Here is a 20141-nt window from a genome sequence, read left to right as displayed (position 1 = left end):
AAAATTGGCCATTTACAAAACAGGACACATGTACTTTCCACCAAGGGAGAAATAAACATATGCATTGTTTTCATGAACAAGTACTGCGGAAAACAACATTACTTTCTAGTAACAGATTAAACCCTGAATAACTTCAGTGAGAAACTTTTATATATTCTTGATCCTTCTTCATCAAGAAAGACAGAAATAGACATGTCAATATACTACAAAGATTTTCTTCAAGCTAACTAGCTGATCAGACAGAACTGGTTAGCATAAATCCTGGGGGAGACACCATCCTTACGACACTTCCAGTTCAATTTTTCAGATTTGAAGTGTCTGGAATCTTAAAGCTGTAACTTATGGGTTGTTATTTAAGATGAATTTCAGAATCTATTAAAGGTTTATGAAATACCAATTTACATAGGAGGAAAAAAAAAAGGATGGAAAAATACTGTAATAGCAAAGGAATACTATTCCTTGTTATTCCTCTGACTGTGGCACTGATCTTTCCAATCTTCCACTCCTCTCTGTGATCTCTTGGGAAGGAAAAAGCCAAACCACCAACAAAAAAACAGATGCTGACCTGTTAAATTGCATGCCTTCTGCTATCTAATTCGCAGAAGCTTAAACAAAAACAAAGTGTCTGGAAGTCAATAGTATATGATACTATTACAACTGTTTACCTGAATTCTAATCAGACTGTGATTTTTAGTGCCTGCTAACAGCTGGGCTACTCTTATGCTTACCAGTTTGAGTTTTGTCAGTGTATTTTGCTATGTGTGCTGACAATGAGCAGTAGAGCAGCTACACAGGTGACCTGTCAGACCTGTAGTCCTCAGGACACTGGAAACTAACTGACAGCTTGGGCTCTAAGGAAGTTATGGTGGGAATGAGACAAAGTTTTTAGTTCTTACTAAGAGATGATACAAGTGAAAATGGAGTTGCCTTTTAGATAGTTCAAGACAGTGTTAAAGATGCTAGGATTTTAAAGGTTTGGTAGTAGACAATAAAATATCAAACTGGGCCTAGAGCAATACAACATGTGGACCTTCTACCATAAGGCAAAAGTTGTGTCAAACTAGTTTTGATTTCATACATGTTCAGTGTTTGCTAAATAAGGATTAAAACAAATGACCTTTCAAGGAATAATAAAATTATTATTTATTTGGTTTTTGAAAATCACTGAACGGTTCTTTGGCCCACTGACCAGTGGACCCATGTTTTTTCTTATCTTCCTTTTGCTGCTAATATATCTTTAGAAACTCTTCTGATTGCCCTTTCCTTTCCAGATTCAACCCCAGGTATGCTTTAGCTTCTCTAACTACAACCTTGCATGCTCAAACAGGAGCTCCCTTTGGGGTATGAGGAATGCAACTATCAAAATTAATTGCTGAAGCTTGAAAATCATCCAGGTTTTCAGTTGTAGTGCTCTAGTGAAAAACAAACCCAACTGTTTAAAATAAGGGTATATCTTGTATGGCTGGACCTCTCTTGAAGGGCCTGATCAGTAATAGCCTTCCCAATACGTCACTAGATTTATAATCACACCTTTTTCCCGACTATTAGTGTTCTACGATATACTTATCCGTGTTTTAATATCAATAAGGGAAGTTCATTCTTTTTTTGGTTGGTTATTTGAGGGTTTGCTTAATTGTCAGAACCATGTAGTCATATGCACTAGAAGTCAGAACAATGATAATTCATCTCGTTTCCCATAATGATGCTGGCATGCTTAAGTGATTATCTTTGGTTAATGAAGTATTTCCTATTGGTTTCTCTGTTTTTAGCTCTCAGGCATTGGATAGCAAACTTTTGAAATGATAGTGGTAATGAAAAGATACGAGAAGCAAAATCAAGATCTCAAGGGAAGCTGTTTTTTTAAAGACACTTCTGTATGTTACAGAAATCCTTTGTCCTTGATGTACTTGACCATTTAAAGTAACTGCTAGCATAAAGTACCTTTACCAGTGTATATACTTAAAGTAGGCAATATTAATAAGGAGAAACAAAACTGAAGAATCAAATGGGAATTTGCAGCCAGTAATGCCAGGTGTTCTGCTGGCATAGAGTCGATTGCACTCAGTTTATATGGTTTATATATACTCGAACAGCATTAGCTTAAATATGTTTTATGACATTTTTTAAATTAACTTTTCAGTTTATTTTGGAATGACACGTTTCAGTTTAAGCAAGTAAAAATCACGAAAAACTTGACCTTAAAGAATGTCAGATCATTTTCACCTTCATGTGAATCAACTTCTTGTCTTTTCTTTCACCAGAAATCATAAAAACATTTACTTTGATAAAAGCCCATCCTCAGCCTTCCACCATAGACACAGTTTTTCCACTAAATCAATTATTAGCCCAGATCTGCTCTCAGCATAGTACTTTTTCTGGTTTTAGCTAATTAAATTTTGCCAAGTGTTGTGTACTTTCAGTTGTTCAATCTCTATCAATCACTTTAATTGGAGCAAAGAAGTAGCAGTTTGCATGATCTTGCCATTCAGTCTAGTCAGCTAGGCTGTCAAGTAAGTTAGATTTTACTTGTTTTCCATTTTATTTATTTATTTAATTCAAGCAATATTAGTGGAATTACAAGAGCTCATGATTTAGAGCTACTGTTCTGATTGAGGAGTTATGGGCAAATTAACAATTACTGCAAGGTAATATGGAGTATGATATTACAAGTGTCAGCTAATTTTAAAAATCTCCAGAAATTGTTTTTTCCTCCTTTATTGCTGCATGTACCCAAAATATATTAGGTAACTGAAACTAGTGATACTGTTGCCTTACACATTTCTACCATATGTTTCTACCCAGCTTCATGAAGCTTGATTGCAATCATTCCCTGCTTAAGTACAACTCAGTTTTGAGAAACAGTATTCAGTCACCTGAACTGCAAAATCATGCTATGTTACTCTGTATCACAAATTCTGCCTTTTATCAAGGAAAAGAAATGGCTATGAATTATTACTACAAATATCCATTCTCAAAGTGCTAGGAGTTAAAAGGGAATAATTACTGCTATGAAGTTAAATTAGAAGCATTGTGTAAGCGTGATATTGGCATCTTGCAGATCGGTTGTTTGCAAGGCTGATTGTTTAAAAGGCTGGTTAAATTAATTCTCTACCTATTCCTCTTTATAGATTTCCCTCTCAACGTGAAATTTAAACTCATTAGGTGCTTTTCCAATGCCGGTGTCAATTCAAAATGGACAACTTGCAAATCTCAGGTTGACAGCTTGTCAAGGAGTTTATACAAGGAAACAGTGATGAACAACATGTTATTTAGCATTACCTATAAAAAATATATTACCATAACTAAGCCTTCCCACTGAAAAGATACCATACTATCCTACTAGACAGTGTCATACCCTCCTGCTATGTAGCACATTTCATGCAAGAGCTGCACAATACTCAGTTAGCTAAACAACACACATCTCTTGCTGTCCAGATTAGTTTTGTATCTAGAGATAAACAAGCTAAAATCTGCTGAAGTTGGGTTGACTCCTGGAATACTTGGGGAAATTTAGGAGAAACATATGGTGAAACAATCTGGCTATATTAATTTCAGTGATAAGCCTTTCTCAAAAATTGAAATATTGTATTTCCCAATATACAGTCCTCTAAATAATTAAAATATTTGCCTGATGCATGACTATGACTAATGCATTAAATTCAAATAGTCTTAAAATTTCCAGAACCAAAACCTGGGAATGATATTTGTTACACTTCCTTTTTACACGTTACGCCCCGGTTTTGCCGTTAAAAAACTAACTCTGCCACTGGAGCAAGAGATGAAATAGTAAGGTCAGCGCTTTTTAAATTGCCCAGAAGCTGTAACTAACCATAGACATTTCATTTGGCACACGTGTGCTGTTTGGTACCACTCACACACCATGACTGTCATACACAGTGACAGCTGGAGAGGGGAGGAAAGGAACTTTGTTCTCTGACACACTGGCTGGACTGTAACTGTTCTCATTCAGCTGTTGGTGCCGGGTGTGGGCTGTTCCTTTCCACGATTTGTATTTCGACCCCTTTTCCCCAAGATTCAAAAGATTCTTTGCTGACTTTGGTGGATTCTTGTCTGTGATTATTCATACAATGAACTTTTATTTCTTATTTTTTTCTCATTTAAAGTATATGTGATCTACACAGAAGTAAATCAGGCGTGCAGGGAGCTTCCCAGGCCTGCTGCACCGAGGGCCTGTGGGGCGCTTTCTGTGAGGCACTTTCTGTGTGGGGCGCTCTCCGTGAGGCGCCCTCCGTGAGCTCTCCGTGGGGCGCCCTCCGTGAGCTCTCCGTGGGGCGCTCTCCGTGGGGCGCTCTCCGTGGGGCGGCCAGCCCAAGCCGCGAGGGCCGGGAGCGGGGCACAGCGGGTGACCCGGCGCCCCCGCCCCGGCAGCGGGAGGCGGTGAGACCCCGGCGCGCGGCAGCGCTGCCTCAGCGCGGGCGGGGCCGGAGCGAGGGCGGGGCCGGGAGCGCGGGCGGGGCCGGGAGCGCGGGCGGGGCCGGGAGCGAGGGCGGGGCCGGGAGCGGGGGCGGGGCCGGGAGCGCGGGGCCGGAGCGCGCGGGCGCCCATCGCCCCCCAGGGGAAACCCGGTGCCCGCCGGGCACGGCCAGCGCCGGGCGGCGTGTGGGGACCCAGGCGGGCCCCCACGTACCCGTGCGGCTGCCCAGGTCGCAGGCTGCAGGGAGCGCCTGAGCCTGCCGCTCCTGCCGGAGGGCGGCGGGGACAGCACCGGCGTGAGGAGCCGGCGGGTGTCCGGCCCCCGCAGCACGGCGGCAGAGCTGCAAGGGGAAGCAGGGAGGCTCAGGAGCACCGGGGAGTGAGGGGGAGACAGGCAGGTGCAGCCGCTGGCTGCGTCACTGAGACAAACACACCGCACAGACGCGGCACAAGAAGCGGAGGCTCCCTCCCTACTCGCCGCCGGGCAGACGGAAGGGACCTTAGGGACAGGGAGGGATGGAAATGGGTCCCTGCTGGCGGCGGCAGGCGATCCCCCCCAGCCTGCTTCCCCTTCCCAGGTGCCCCTGCACAACAGGCACGCAGCTCTGGGACCTGAGGGCAAGGAAGATGATGGTTTGACTGAAAGCCCATCCAGGTCAGAGGAGTCGCCCAGGGAGAGTGTCAGCCCCGCACACAGCGGCCGGCTCTGCTAGGGAGAGGGAAGGTGGTTGTCATCGGCAGCTCCACTCTGAGGGCAGCAGAGGGCCCGATGTGCCGACCAGAGCCAACCCACAGGGAATTCTGCTGCCTCCCTGGGGCCCGGGTAAGGGCTGAGACTAGAAAACTCCTTTGTCTGGTACAGCCCTCTGATTACTGCCCATTAGTGGCCTTCCAAGTGGGCAATGTTGCTAAGTCCAAACAATAAGATCTCTGAGGGCAATCAAGAGAGGCCTCAGGGCCCTGGGGCCACTGCTGGAGGGATCAGGAGCACATGGGGTGTTTTCTTTTATCACTGGCTGAATTTCAGTTTTATTGATCATGGGCCAGTTAAGACAGCACCAGGCCTGCTGGCAACAGGTGGGGATCACCTGTCCTAAAGACGGAAAAGTATTCTAGGTCAGGAGCTAGCAAGGTTATCAAGTGGGGATCTTATTGCTCTCTACAACTACCTGAAAGGAGATTGTAGGCATGTAGGTATATGTCTCTTCTCCCAAATAACTGGCAACAGGACAAGAGGAAATGCCCTCAAGTTATGCCGGGGGGGGGGGGGGGGGGGGGGGTTAGTTTTGGTATTGGGAAAAAATGTCTTCACAGGAAGGGTGGTCAAGTGTTGGAACAGGCTGCCCAGGGAGGTGGTGGAATCACCATCCCTGGAGGTGTTTAAAAAAACAGTAGATGTGGTGCTTAGGGACATGGTTTGGTAATGAACTTGACAGGCCTGGGTTTACAATTGAACTTGGTGATCTCAAAGGTCTTTTCCAACATAAATGATTCTATGATTCTATGCATAGAATTTTCCTGTTACTTTCTAACATCTATTGGCATTTATGTGTTGGATTTTGTAACTTACTCATTGACAGTTCTAAAAAGAGTCTCTAAAGAAAAAATCTTTGTTAGCAGGTTGATAAAAATATGTGTTCTAAAATTAAAATTCTGGCTTTGCACATATCTAGTATAGAAAATGGTTACAAAATGTACTCTAAAAGGTATATGTATGTACACTATAAAGTATACATTGTTCCTTGAGAATGTAACTGCACTGAATTCTTAAAACATTTGTGATTTCTTTTGGAATCTAAGTATGAGGGTTCTTTATTTTATTTGGAAGATCTTTCTATGAACCCATGCACATGTTTGTATGCATACATAAACATGAAATACATATCTGCATGAAATATATGTATGCATGAAATATATGCATCATGTGCCTTGTATTTATGCATGCATTTTGCATATAATACCTAGGTCCTATGTTGTCAGTTTAAGAAAACAGAATTGATCAGACTTCAGTGACCTTGCAAAAGGATTACACATAATGTAGAAGTCACCGTTACTAGAAATGAACAATATGAAATTAATTTGTTTCTAAACATGGTACCAAGTCCACTCCCCTGGATATATATTTATTTATTGCCTCTAAAATCTGGAGTAAAATTTGGGGTGTTGTTGCAAATAATTATGTCATTTATTAATTATTTATGGTAGCCAGTTGGATAAATGAACATTTTTCTGCAATATATTTTTTGGGGGAAGGACAAGTCATTTATCGAGTGATACTTGAAACTGTACTTTAAAGAATTATCCCAACTATAGACTTTTATGAAAGTCTACTGACACAGGTATACTCTAGATAATAAGACTGATAAGTCAGTGATGTCTTGGAACAATGAGCTCAGACTTCCCTTGGGCAGCTTAGTCAGAAACAAGTTTTCCTGGTTGCTGACATAGCTGTCAAAAGGGATGCTGAACAACCTCATGCAGTGAGGTGTAGAACATAACCATTTACAAACAAAAGCTGTCTTTTCTGCACATCAGATTACTTTTGCTATTCAACAAACTAATTTTTTTGCCTAGGCTGTGTGTGTGTGTGTGCGCGTGCGTGTGTGCCTGTGTCCCTGTGTGTGTTCATCCTTCCCAACACACCTATTTCAAAGGCTGTCTCTTCACTAATTTTATTCCAGCTGTGTAGGATTAGGTTTTTTGTGGAAAAATCCTAGTGCTGGTGTTGCCGGGCAGTATGATGTAAAATGCATCTGATATGGAGAAATAGTGTGAAATGGGGACAATGGACATCGATTGTGATTGTATATGTCTGCTCGGGAATGTGGGTATGGTGACTGGTCATGGGTGCGGTGTCTGGTCACATAGGCACACAGCTCTGAGGAGACACCTGCCCTTCTTCCTCTAACAAAGGGGCTATTTAAAAAAGAATGAGAACAGGATGAGAGACATTCCAAGGCTGTCTAGAGGGAGGGAGTGCTAAGTCTCCTTGCTGAAGAAGATCGGATGGTCACAAGAACATGAATCACCTACAGACCTGCAAGACCACCACATTCCAGGCAAAGGACTGATAAGCTAATTAACATACGAAGCGGGGTTTAGGTAACGAATATGTATAGGCGTTAATTGAACATTCATTTGTTTTATTGTATAAATGTGAGATGGTTCGTCACTTCGGGCATGCACGCTTGTGGAGGAGCGATCCCCCGTGCATCTGCGCGCAATAAACATACCTACTTTATAACTTTCGAGTTATAGAGTCTAATTCTGCACGTCACATCCCTTTTCTCATCTACTGCAGCCGCAAACATTAGGTATCACTGAGGGATGCCTTCCATCCAACAGTTAGATTTCTGAAACCAAGCTTGTCATTTCACTAACAGCTGTTTCTTCCTTGCCTTTTCACAGTGAGAATCTCTTTAATTTTGGTTCATATTTTGAAGCACTTCAACCCCCCCCCCCCGACAGCTGTGTGACTGTAGTCTGTTAATGTGGTACATGGTTATCTGATCTCACTATTTCAGCTACTATGAAAATTTAATCTGTGACTGTCTGCCTTTAGCCATTTTCAAATCTTTATTTTGTTCTAGAGACCCTCAAGATATGCATCTCATTCACCTCATCTAACTTTCTGACTAGAGGCACAGTTTCTTTAATTTTAAACCTAGAAATCTCTCTCTCTCTGATCTTCCAAGTTTGAAGTCCTGTAGGAGCTGTGGTTATAGATCTTCATAAAGTCTAGTAACAAACCAATGCAGCAAGAAATGATGTGCTCAAAGATTTGGTGTGTAGCATCTGTTAAAACACTTTACAATGGAAGCTTTCACTTTGTTGTTGTAAAAAAATGGTCAATGTTTTAGTACTTTCACAGTTTGTTTAAAGTTTGTTTTAAAAATTATCTTCCCTGGTTCGTCTGTAATTTGAGATATGAAGCTCCTTGTTAAAATTGTTTTAAAAGGCCAATGTGTTTTGCCTTTCAGACTCATGGCCCAGAGAAATTTTGTTAAAAAGTCTGTCACCATTTATAGGTGCTTAATGCCCTCATTGTGTCTATAAAACTGTTACATACCCACAAGATCTCCCTGTCATTCATTGTCAACCTCTGCAAAATTGTCTTTTTCTTCCCAAAGGGCTTTTTCACTGCCTTGACCCCGCTGTCATCCTCCTGGTCTGCAAACCACAATGCCGCCCAAACCAACTGGCATAATGCTGCGTGGTCTGCAGGAAATGCACCAGTCCTAGGAGAGCTTGAAATCCTCTGTGGTGTTAGAGGGACAAAATGACAGCTGCAACAAAATTGATGTCATCTGCCTGTGATATGGAGAAATAGTGTGAAATGGGGACAATGGACACCGACTGTGATTGTATATGTCTACTCAGGAATGCGGGTATGGTGACTGGTCATGGGTGCGGTGTCTGGTCACATAGGCACACAGCTCTGAGGAGACAACTACAGTTTTGAGGAGACGCCTGCCCCTCTTCCTCTAACAAAGGGGAGACGGGGAGACACCTGCCCTTCTTCCTCTAACAAAGGGGCTATTTAAAAGAGAATGAGAACAGGATGAGAGGACATTCCAAGGCTGTCTAGAGGGAGGGAGTGCTAAGTCTCCTTGCTGAAGAAGATCGGATGGTCACAAGAACATGAATCACCTACAGACCTGCAAGACCACCACATTCAGGCAAAGGACTGATAAGCTAATTAACATACGAAGCAGGGTTTAGGTAACGATTATGTATAGGCGTTAATTGAACATTCATTTGTTTTATTGTATGAATGTGAGATGGTTCGTCACTTCGGGCATGCACGCTTGTGGAGGAGCGATCCCCCGTGCATCTGCGCGCAATAAACATACCTACTTTATAACTTTCGAGTTATAGAGTCTAATTCCGCACGTCACCTGGACTTGTGCAAAGCATTTGAAACTGTCCTGCATGACGTCTTTGCCTCTAAACTGGAAAGACATGGATTTGATGGGTGGATCACTCGGTGGATAAGGAATTGGCTGGATGATTGCACTCAAAGAGTTGCAGTCAATGACTCAATGCCCAACTGGAGATCAGTGACGAGTGGCATTCTTGCGGGTTGGTACTGGGAACAGTACTGTTCAGCATCTTTGTTGGTGACATGGACAGTGGGATTGTGTATACCCTCAGCAAGTGTGCTAACAACACCAAGCTGTGTGGTGCAGTTGACAAGCTGGAGGGAAGGGATGCCATCCAGAGGGACCTTGACAAGCTTGAGTGATAGTCCCATGTGGACCTCATGAAGCTCCACAAGGCCAAGTGCAAGTTCTTGCACCTGGGTCAGGGCATACCCCACTATAAATACAGGCTGGGTGGAGAATGGATTGAGAGTAGCCTAGCCCTGAGGTGGACTTGGGGGTGCTGGTGGATGAAATGCTTGGCATGAACCAACAATGCACACTTGCAGCCCAGAAAGCTAACCAGATCCTGGGTCACATCAAAGAACTGTGGCCAGCAGGTCAAGGGAGATGATTCTGCCCCTATACTCTGTTCTCATGAGACCCTGCCTGGAGTACTGCGTTCACCTCTGGAGCCCTCAACATAAGAAGAACACAGACCTGTTGGAACAAATCCAGAGGAGGGTCACAAAGATAATCAGAGGGCTGGAGCACCTCTCCTATGAAGACAGGCTGGGAGAGTTGGGGTTGTTCAGCCTGGAGAAGAAAAGGTTCCAGGGAGACCTTATAGCAGCCTGCAGTACCTAAAGGGGGCCTACAAGAAAGCTGGAGAGAGACTTTTTACAAGGCCAGGTAGTGATAGGATAAAGGAATGGCTTTAAACTGAAAGAGGCTAGATTTAGATAATGTATTGAAAATAAATTTTTTACTTTGAGCATGGTGAGACACTGGAGCAGGTTGCCCAGAGAAGCAGTGGATGCTCCATCCCTGGAAATGTTCAAGGCCAGGTTGGATGGGGCTCTGAGCAACCTGGTCTGGTGGAAGGTGTCCCCTGACGTGGCAGGGGGGTTGGAACTAGATGATCTATTAAGGTCCCTTCCAACCCAAACCGTTCTATGATTTTATAATTTTGTAGACAAATTTGCATTACATGTTTTTAGAGGAGATGGTCAATACATGGAACAACCAAAATTCACAATTTTCTAATGGGTATTGTACTTGGATAAAAAATTGATGCAGGCTACTTTGTATTTTGGGTTGATTTCAGAACTTAAATAGTTTATAGAGGATTTTGCTGCTGAGCACTCTGGGTGGGTAAGTCCCTGAATATGTAATATTTGTATAGCATTTGAGCAAATCCAGGCAGAATGGTATAAATACTAACCCACAGAAACTATGGTACTCAACCAATTATCCATTTCAAATCTACATAGGTCCTTAATCAGTGGATAATCTCTTGAAATAATTACTGTAATCATCAAAAAAACCAGCTCAGTATCTGATGATATACAGGATTCTCTTTCTGGCAAAGTATACCTTTTTCTTCCTGGGTCACTTGGGAGTTACACTGACAGTTCAATGACTTGAGCCCAAATTAATAAACCTGTTAAATGGCAAAAGATCACACTGACATATTTGTTAGCTTTCAGCATTTATCGCTTTATTATTTGATAATCTGTTGTATTGGTTAATTAACTTCATGGCATATTTTACAAGAATGCCTTATCAAAAAGAGGAGTCAGGATTTGTAAGGTTTCTGTGGAAGATCACATGTATGACAAAATAGAGGAATGGCTTCCAGAACTATACTGTAATGCAGAAAGAAAATGACTGATCTGGGCAATGAAGTGGTAGGAATGGAAAGGAATCATTCTCTGTTCCTTCCAGGACTATCATAGGGAGACAATGAATGAAATGAGCAGTTCAAGAGTAATGAAAAACAGCTTTTGCAAAAGAAGTATGGTAGCTGTGGGACCTATTACCAGAGGACATCGTGGGTGATGAAAATGCAAGGGAAAACTGAGCAGATAAATTTGAGTGAAAAGCATTGAAGGGTAATAAGAGATTTTGTAATGACATGCTTTCTCTCCTGATCCTCGTATGGTCAGAGACTGGGACAAAAATTTTTTTAGGGGAGTGTATACCATTGCCTTTTTCTTATCTTCCCTCCTAGGTACCTGCTTGAATACCACTACTGAAAAACAGGTTCTGTCCTAATTTACCACTGATCTGATGCACTGCAGCTATCTTTATGCTTTTAGGGAGTTTCAGTGTGAAACTGTTTCCTAAATTTACTCTGTAGAGCAGTGTTCCAAAAGGTTTATTGCAGTAAGGCTGTGTTGCCAATTACTCCTGTCTTCAAACAAAAAAGCTTAGCAATCCATCTTGGCCAACAGAAATCCATGTTGTAAAAAAAGTTTATCTGTTAAAGTTCAAAGCCCTTATCTAGAGCAAAATCCATGTTAATGTTGCAAAGGGATGTATATATGCTTGTGTGTATGCATTACCGATTGATTAGAGAATTCGAAATCACCTTGATGTGTTTAGAAAAGTGATAAACTAGTTTTAAAATTGAAAAATAACCTTTATGAAGTTCCTCCATTAGTAATATAATTCCTAACTAATTATTTGTTCTTACACATTAATTGCCATCAGTTCTACAAATACAAACTGTTAGTCTTCAAAAATCACAAATTATCTGAAAGTATATGCTACCATGGAGCTGGTGCCATATAAATGCTGTAGATTGCTAAAGTCCTCAGTGGTTCTTAGTCACGGAGGTCAAAGTGCTTAGTCTTGAGAGATCTTTGATGAGAGAGGTTGAAACCGATGTTTCTTTCATTCTTTGTTTTTTCTCAGTTATATTTGTGATGTTTTTATTCTTCTGGCCTAATCCCCAAAAGGGCAATCTACCTGTTCCTCACATTATTTTGGTTTTTTGGTTTCACCAGACATACTTCTTGTCTGTTGGGCAGAGTATTCTGTCCTTTTGCACTCCCTCAGGCTCATCTTTTCCTTACTCTGGCAGCTTTTTGTCACTTGCATGTCTCCTATGTCTTCTATTTTTTGTTATCTTGGCAGTCACATTAGTCATGCTTCAGTAAATAATGTGTCTGGATATGCCAACCATATTATGAAATACTTACGGTTAGTGGTTACACTGTTTTAGTACACTTATTAGTACTTGTATTTTACTGCAAACTTCTGTTTTCATACTTCTCACTCTCATCCTGGATCACAGTACTGAGCCTATGCCAAGTCATGTGGTATTCTGAATTTAGCATTTAGTTATTTCATTCAGTGATTAATTTTATGACGGTGTGCCCTGTAGGTGAAATTTCATTCATTCAGTTCTGCCATTTTACAGTCCTTTTCTATGATTTTCTTTATTTAAGATGATGGCCATAAGGACATACTGGAAATGAAAAACTTCATGTAACCACTCAGTGTTTTACAAACTGGATTTTCTTGTTATAGTGGCTGCAAGGGCAGAGAAGTTGTCATGTTCTCTTGCAGAAGACTACAGAAGCCATAATCTTTAAAATCTGTTTACGAAACTGGGTAACCTTTATGTCTGCTTTTCTTACTTCTTCCCCACTCCCCCACCCCATGTGGAACACGTCAATGTAGCCAGCTAATATGAAGTGTTCGTTTCAATAGTGCCAGACAGAACTGATTTCTAAAACAATAAGTCAGAATCTTACAGGTCTTAGGATTTAAACATGTAGGCTTTATTATTCTTTACCTTCCCAGGCTTACAAGTAAATATAAACTGTAGGTTTAGATGTTAAAACATGATTGGTACATAATGTACTCTTTTCAGCTCAATTCAATAACTGCAAGACAAGAAATGAGTTCTTCAGAAGAATATAAAGGGAAGAAACCATAGTGCATTTCAGTTTTACCTTCAGGGGAAATTAATTGACATAAGATAACGTGTACTTGAAATAAGCCCAGGGGAAACTCTGCAAGAGTCAAATAAATAAATAAATGAAGCATAAGAAGAAATCCTGCATGTTTTATGCTATAAGTTTAGGAATGCTTATTCTTTTTTTTTTTTTTTTAAGGATTTTTTCCAGTGCTTTCCTAATAGTTTTCTAATATTTTTGTTAATATGACCTATTAGAAGTATATTTTGTGCTATCTCTGTGGTTGTATTTGCTGCCCATTCTAATTTATTACTAGCCAAAAGGCAAATTACCAATGTTTAATTACTTGGCTAGTAGTATGGCTGTTACCAGGTGAACCTAAACAACAAAATCTGTTGATTTAACCATTGTTTTGTTATTTTAATACAGCCATTTAAGCTATTTTAACAATAATGTAATAGCTGTTTAAATATTAATGCTTCTTCCCTATTTTACAGTTAATTTGGCAGTGTCCCTGATGAATGAACTATTATTGCATTAGGTAAACTAAAATAGTCAAGAAATAATAAAACATTCTAAATTAAAAGATACATCACAGAACAGTTTCTCTACTTGTTTTCTCCAGAAAAGTTAAAGAAAATCTTGTACTAGTAAAGATCATCTATGTCCTTCAACTTAATTTGTAATACATTCAGTTACATTGGCTAGGGATTTTATCCAATGCACTACATGGACATTTCTCAGAAACACCAAAAGTGTTCTGGGTTAAGAATAATGCAATTATATCTTCATTCTTCTGAATGGAGATTAGGAGAAAATGTAAGGAACAGTAACATCACATCCAGTGATGTGCATGTGTGGTTAACTCTGTGGGGTCTTCTGTTTAGGATCCAAGAACAAAGCCTTTGCTAAGTTAATTAATTTTTTACTAGGTAAACACTGTGTGTGTGAAAAGTGGACACAGTATTCCTGATTCGGTCTAACAGTTGAGCAAAGACCTCTAAATAACTGCTTCCCTCAGCTGTTAACCTTCTTCATTGCCCTGGCACTGCATCACCACATGTGGATGCACCACGTGCATTTTTATTTTCCTACATTTTTTTTTTTTGAATCACAAAAAAAATAATCTCCTCACATCTCTCATGATAAAATTATTTACATTAATTTGTATAGTATCTAAACCCAAGCATCATACTTTGCACTATTTTCCCAGATAATCCATGGTACCTTATTGTTCTATCATGGTACAATACTTGTTAATATTTGCTTGTGATAGTGTTGAGACATCTCAATACATGCCCAACCCTAGATACTGCTAGCAGATCACTGGGTTTAGTCCCAAAGAACTTTAATCTGTCTCCAGGGTGATTTTATACTATTTCATAATTGTCCATGTATCCATATCTGTACTTTCTTTACAAACCTTTATCATTCAGTTTTACCCCGCTGATGGTAAAAGCCTTGTTGTAGCCTACTAGTTTGCTAGTGCCGTGACAATTGATGCCCCGTGTGAGGCACGAACTCAGGACCTTTCAGATTATGAGGCTGAGTGTAATGGGCGGGTGACAGCGGTGATGGCTATGCTGGGGAACATTTGAAGTTTTGAACAGTGATGGCAGTGCCCAACGAAGCGGAGACAGGCAGGGGTAGCCTGTGATCCAGATCACATTGAGATAGGCGGGGAGAGCCTGGGGGTCTGGATCAGACACCGGTGAAGGTGAGCCGTTGGGGTCAAAGAGAAGGAAGCCTGACTGCTGTGGAGTTAAGAGACAGGGTAGCGAGCGGTAGTGGCAGAGTGCACGGCCAGACGTGGCAGCAGCCCGCAGCGGTGGTGGGTCCAGAGTGGATCCGGCCAGACAGCGGCGGTGGCTGAGCTGAGGGAAGGTGCAGGAGCAGTGAGGTGTTGTGGGTGGCTCCAGTCATTGCTGCTGCTACTCCTTGGCCTGGTGGTATTCTTGCCGGCATTTATGTGCTTGTTGAAGCTTTCTCCACTTGTAGAAGAAATGGGTGACCACAAGGGTGTTAAGAAGTTTTTTAGGACACAGAATGATGTGTTAGTGCTGTATTCTAGATCTGCTGCTGCTGCAAGCTCACGCAGGTTACTGTCCAGTGTGACCCAAGAGGTGAAAGGATAAGGTACCATAAGCTCATCAGAACCCCGCTCTGAAGAAAACAAAATCCCATATGTCAAGAAAGCAGGTAAGAAGAAAGGTGATCAGCCTGCAGAAGCTGAAAAGCCCAAGATAAAAGTCAAAAAGGAATATGTGTATGAGTTCAGGGACAATTTTTCTGGACTGTATGAAAAGTTTATTTGTGAAAAGGTTGTGATGATTGTTAAATACATAAGGTATGAAATGCTAAGAAGAAAAAGAAAAAAGAAAAGAAAAAAGAAAAAAAGGGGGGAATTGTAGAGCCATGAAGCTGGGTTAATTGCCATTGATAACATACAGCTGTGGGCTGGCTTCAGGGGCGGTGGGTCGGCTGATGTGGGTAAGGTGCAGCTGTGGCTGGTTCCTGCCAAGTAGTTAAATAGCTTTAAAGGGGTGTGGAAGAGGAGTGGCCAATGAAGAAAGACTTAGAAGAAGCAGAAGAGAGAGTGCACACGCCCTGGATGTAGGAAAGACAAGGAGAGGGGTGCGGCAGAGGCAAGAAGCAGGGTGGATTGGATTGGACTGAAGAGTATGAAGAAACAGCACAAGCAGTAGATGAACTGTTGAAACCTTGTGGGAGCTTGGTGGCTGTGCTGGGGCAGCGTGCTAACTGCTTATTGAAGCTAACCTGGTATGTGACGGTAAAAGCCTTGTTGCAGCCGGCTGCTGCGACACCCCACAAAAGTTAGATTTTCCTGTCTTATCATAGGTATTTTAGATAGATGTCTCAACCCTCTTATTTCAGTTTGTGATATGTTGATTTTTTTTTTATCTAGCACTAGTAACTTCCACTCATCCATTTTCTTGCTTTGATTCCTTGATTTATAGAAATCGATTCCTACTTGCCAAACTATTTGATTAGAGGAACCCAGTTACTGCATGTTCTATGTAGTGATGTTAGTATTGTCACCCTCCTCATTCTGTGTCTTCCTGATAATATTGTTTTCCTGTTCACTTACTCATTTTATGTATTTTATTAATTTAAGTGTTCTTCTAAAGTTCTATGTGCCTTGCCTTACTGAAGCAATTTTCTGACATAGAAAGGCGAAAATTTCTTGTAGAAAAAGGAACGCTTCTTTTGAAAATGCATCCTAGTGGTCAAACATCATAAACTTCCCATGTAACAATAACCAGGAAATTGGCTTATTAGAGCTGTTGAATTTAGTCTAACACATGCTATCTTTTTGATGACAGTAGACTTGCAGCACTATAAATATTTGTCAAAAGATACATCTTGTCTGAAACAAATTAGGAAGACTTAATAATAACAACCAACCATTAGAATTTTTCACAGTTTTTAGTGACATATTCCAAAGACCTCACTGGGTATCTTGCTGGAATGGGTTGAGAAGGGAACAGGATTCATGAGCAAGGTCTTTTGAAGCTTGAACAGAAAGTGTAGATATACCTTAATTTTTCATCTTCCACAGACATGCTCTTCACTCGAGTATCACAACCGGTTTCTTTGCCATTCCTCACTAGGACTAAGGTTATATGACTTTTGAAAAAGAACATGTAACAGGAAAAATCCTACTTGAAAAAGGAAGTGGGTTTGCTTATGCAAGTGAATTCTACAGATTTGGATGAGCTGCTTAAAATCACAGAATGGACAAAGCTGAAGAAACCTTTGGAGATCATTTAGTCCAACCCCCTACTTGGTTAGAGTTAGCTAAAGCATGTTGTCTGAGACCATGTCCAGCTGGGTTTTGGATATCACCAGACACAGAGACTGCACAACCTCTCTGAGCAACTTGTTCCAGTGTTCGACCACCCTAACAGTAAAAAGGGCTTTTTTCTCATTTTTTAAATACAATGTCCTGTGTTTCAGTTTGTGCTCGTTGCCTCTTGTCCTGTCACTGGGCACCACTCAGAAGAGTTTCGCTCCATCTTCTTTACCCCCCCTCTCCAGATATTGAATCACATTGGCAAGATCTCTTTGAGCTTTCTTTTGGCCAGACTGAATAGTCCCAGCTCTCTCAGTGTTTCCTCATTTTTCAGATGCCCCAATCCTTTAGTCATCTGTGTGGCCTTTCACCGAACTTGCTCCAGCAAGTCCATAACTCTTTGGCATTGGGGAAACCAGAACTGGACAAGACACTCTGGATGTGATCTCAGCAATGCTGAATAGAGGGGCCTGTGGGCAAATACTGTGGGTGGAGGCCCTGGTGAGGTGCACAGGGCCATTAAGACCTATTAATACCTGCAGGGTCCTGACAGAACCCTTGAGATACAACTCTAGTGACTGGCCTCCAGCAGGATTTTGTGCTGCTTATAACAATTCTCTGAGTCTGGCAGTTCAGTCAGTTTTCAGCTGACTTCACTATTTTTTCTGGTTTGTCTTTGAGGAGGTCGTGTCCAAAGCCATGCTGAAGTCAAGTTAAACAACATGCACTGTTCTTCCCTCATTACACAGCTAAACACTTATCACCTTCCCCACTATTGAGCTGAGCTGATGGGCCTGTAGCTGCCCAGATCCTCCTTCTTGCTCTTCCTGAAGACATGCACAGCATTTGTTTTCTTCCACTTCTCAGGAACCTATCCCAACGGCTGTAACCTTTCAAAGATAATTGAGAGTGTCCATGTAATGACATCAGCCAGCTCTCTTAGCATTCATGGGCACATCCCAGCAGGTCCCTTGGACTTATCCATGTCTGCTTTGTTAAAACATTTCACACATAAGCAAGATTACACATCCCTGTAACTCTGGAAATGTTCAAGGCCAGGTTGGATGGGGCTTTGAGCAACCTGGTCTAGTGGAAGGTGTCCCTGCCCATGGCAGTGGGGTGGGAACTAGATGGTCTTTTAAGGTCCCCTCCAACCCAAAGCATTCTATGATTTCCTAACCTGATCTTGCTCTGCTAAAGGCAAGCTGTACTTGCTCCAGACTTTCCTTCTATCCAGTCTGAGAGGCCTGGGATTTCTGAAGGCCAGTCTAACTGTAGAGGCTAAGGCAAAGAAAGTATTGAATAGAAGGCCGTTTCCATGTCCCAGGTGTGGGGTCCATTTTGCTATAAAGCAGGAGGCCAACATTTTTCCTAGTCTTTCTTTTGCTTCTGGTGTAGCTGTAGAAACACTTCTCATTTCCTTGCGTGTTCCTTGACAGTTTTGAGACCAGGTGCCTTTTGGCTTTCCTATTCCATATCATTTGTAGAGAAATGGCATTATGTCTGGATAACCCTCAAGTATTTATATCATTTCTAGTCTGACATAGTTACCTTCATGCCAACTTGAAAGCAGGATCATATGCTCATCTTATGAGTCTGCAACAATTATTTTACTTATCAATAATACATATGGTAGCAGAGTAGGACTTTCAGATTAATATGCTTTTAATGTGAACATAAAATTCAGCCGCTATGGAGTAGTTACCCGTTCTTCTTCAACATAACTTTTGATCAGTTACAGCTTTTGCTCCACCAAAAGTAAGGTGTTCCTCAGTCGTTCTCAGTTCGTTCTTTTAAGATTGTTACACAGGAGTCCTGATCTTGTCATGCATACCTGCCTGGCTTAGTATAGTTCTGCTGACCTGGAAGAGAGACTGGGCCAAAATTATGGACAAGCTCAATGCTTTAAGCAGTATTATTATTTTTCAAAACATGCCTACAAATGTCCTAAGTGTAGCTAGTCTCTTCTCAAGATCTAGAAAATCTGGACTGCACTGAAGTGCCTAAACAGCAGCTGAGCTTTTCTGAAACCTCTACCTAACTCTGGGGGTCCTTAGGAAACAGTGTTTCAGTTTCGATGTAACGGTGAGGAAAACCTGTTTCCTTTTGTGACAGTTGCAGGATTAGGGTCTAAATATTTGCATTTGTCTTGTAAAGATTGCCATGTAACATAAATAAATGAACACACTCCTGAAAATTAAATGTTATGTTGCAACTAATTCATTTGGAATCATTTAGCAGTCCCTGGATTTTACACTAATTGCTTTATGAGATTAATGAATTTACATAGCTATTTGAGTCTCACATTTCTTGGCAAAGCATGTTGTAAGAAGCTAATAAAACTGGCTTGCAGGCTTCATTTGATGTGAGACAACTTTAAAATGTCTGCTTAGAGACAGGGAACACTATGCAGTGAAGTTTTTCATGAATAGGCTGCTTCAAATGTAAAAAGTCAACTTAGAATTGTTTACTTGGAATTTGCTCAATTTTCTGATTATTTTAGTGGATGACTCAGAGTGAGCATATAGATCTTTACAGTGTGTGCTGTCTTTTTCACATTATCAGGGTAGAGTGCTGGGTCTTTCTGACTGTTTGGAGAGTATATTTTAACAGATCTGTTCATGGACAAAAAAATGGAGTTTTAAAAGTCAGGAGTTATAGTAGAGTTCATCTGGTAGAAACCAAAACCATATATATTCAAAAGAAAAGAATGTTAGTCTAAGCTGTAATTCTGTGATTCTTGGTTTTTTAAAAAAGATCGAGCATATTTAGATAAGGAACATGAACAACATGCATGTCCCTGAAATGTATGGCTAAATTGAGATCACCGCTTTTATTTCCATTGGAGCTTTTCTTTTTAAGCCACAAGGAATTCATGTTAAGAAGAGATCTGTGTGTATGCGTATGTTGTACTTGGTGTGTGTGTGTGTGTGTATGTGCATGGCTTCCCGGTCAGGAGTTTTGTAATCAGAACAGCAGTGTGTGTGCCAAGGCTTTGTATACTGTGTAGTCAGAATTGCCAAAAGGAAAGGAACACGTTTACAGAAACCCTGTAACAATGATGTAAGGGTTCCTGGTTCCCTGTAACAATGATGTTAGGGT

Source organism: Falco cherrug, chromosome 12 (genome assembly GCF_023634085.1).
Source record: "Falco cherrug isolate bFalChe1 chromosome 12, bFalChe1.pri, whole genome shotgun sequence".
NCBI classification, from domain to species: domain Eukaryota; kingdom Metazoa; phylum Chordata; class Aves; order Falconiformes; family Falconidae; genus Falco; species Falco cherrug.
Note: the sequence above shows the minus strand (reverse complement) of the source record.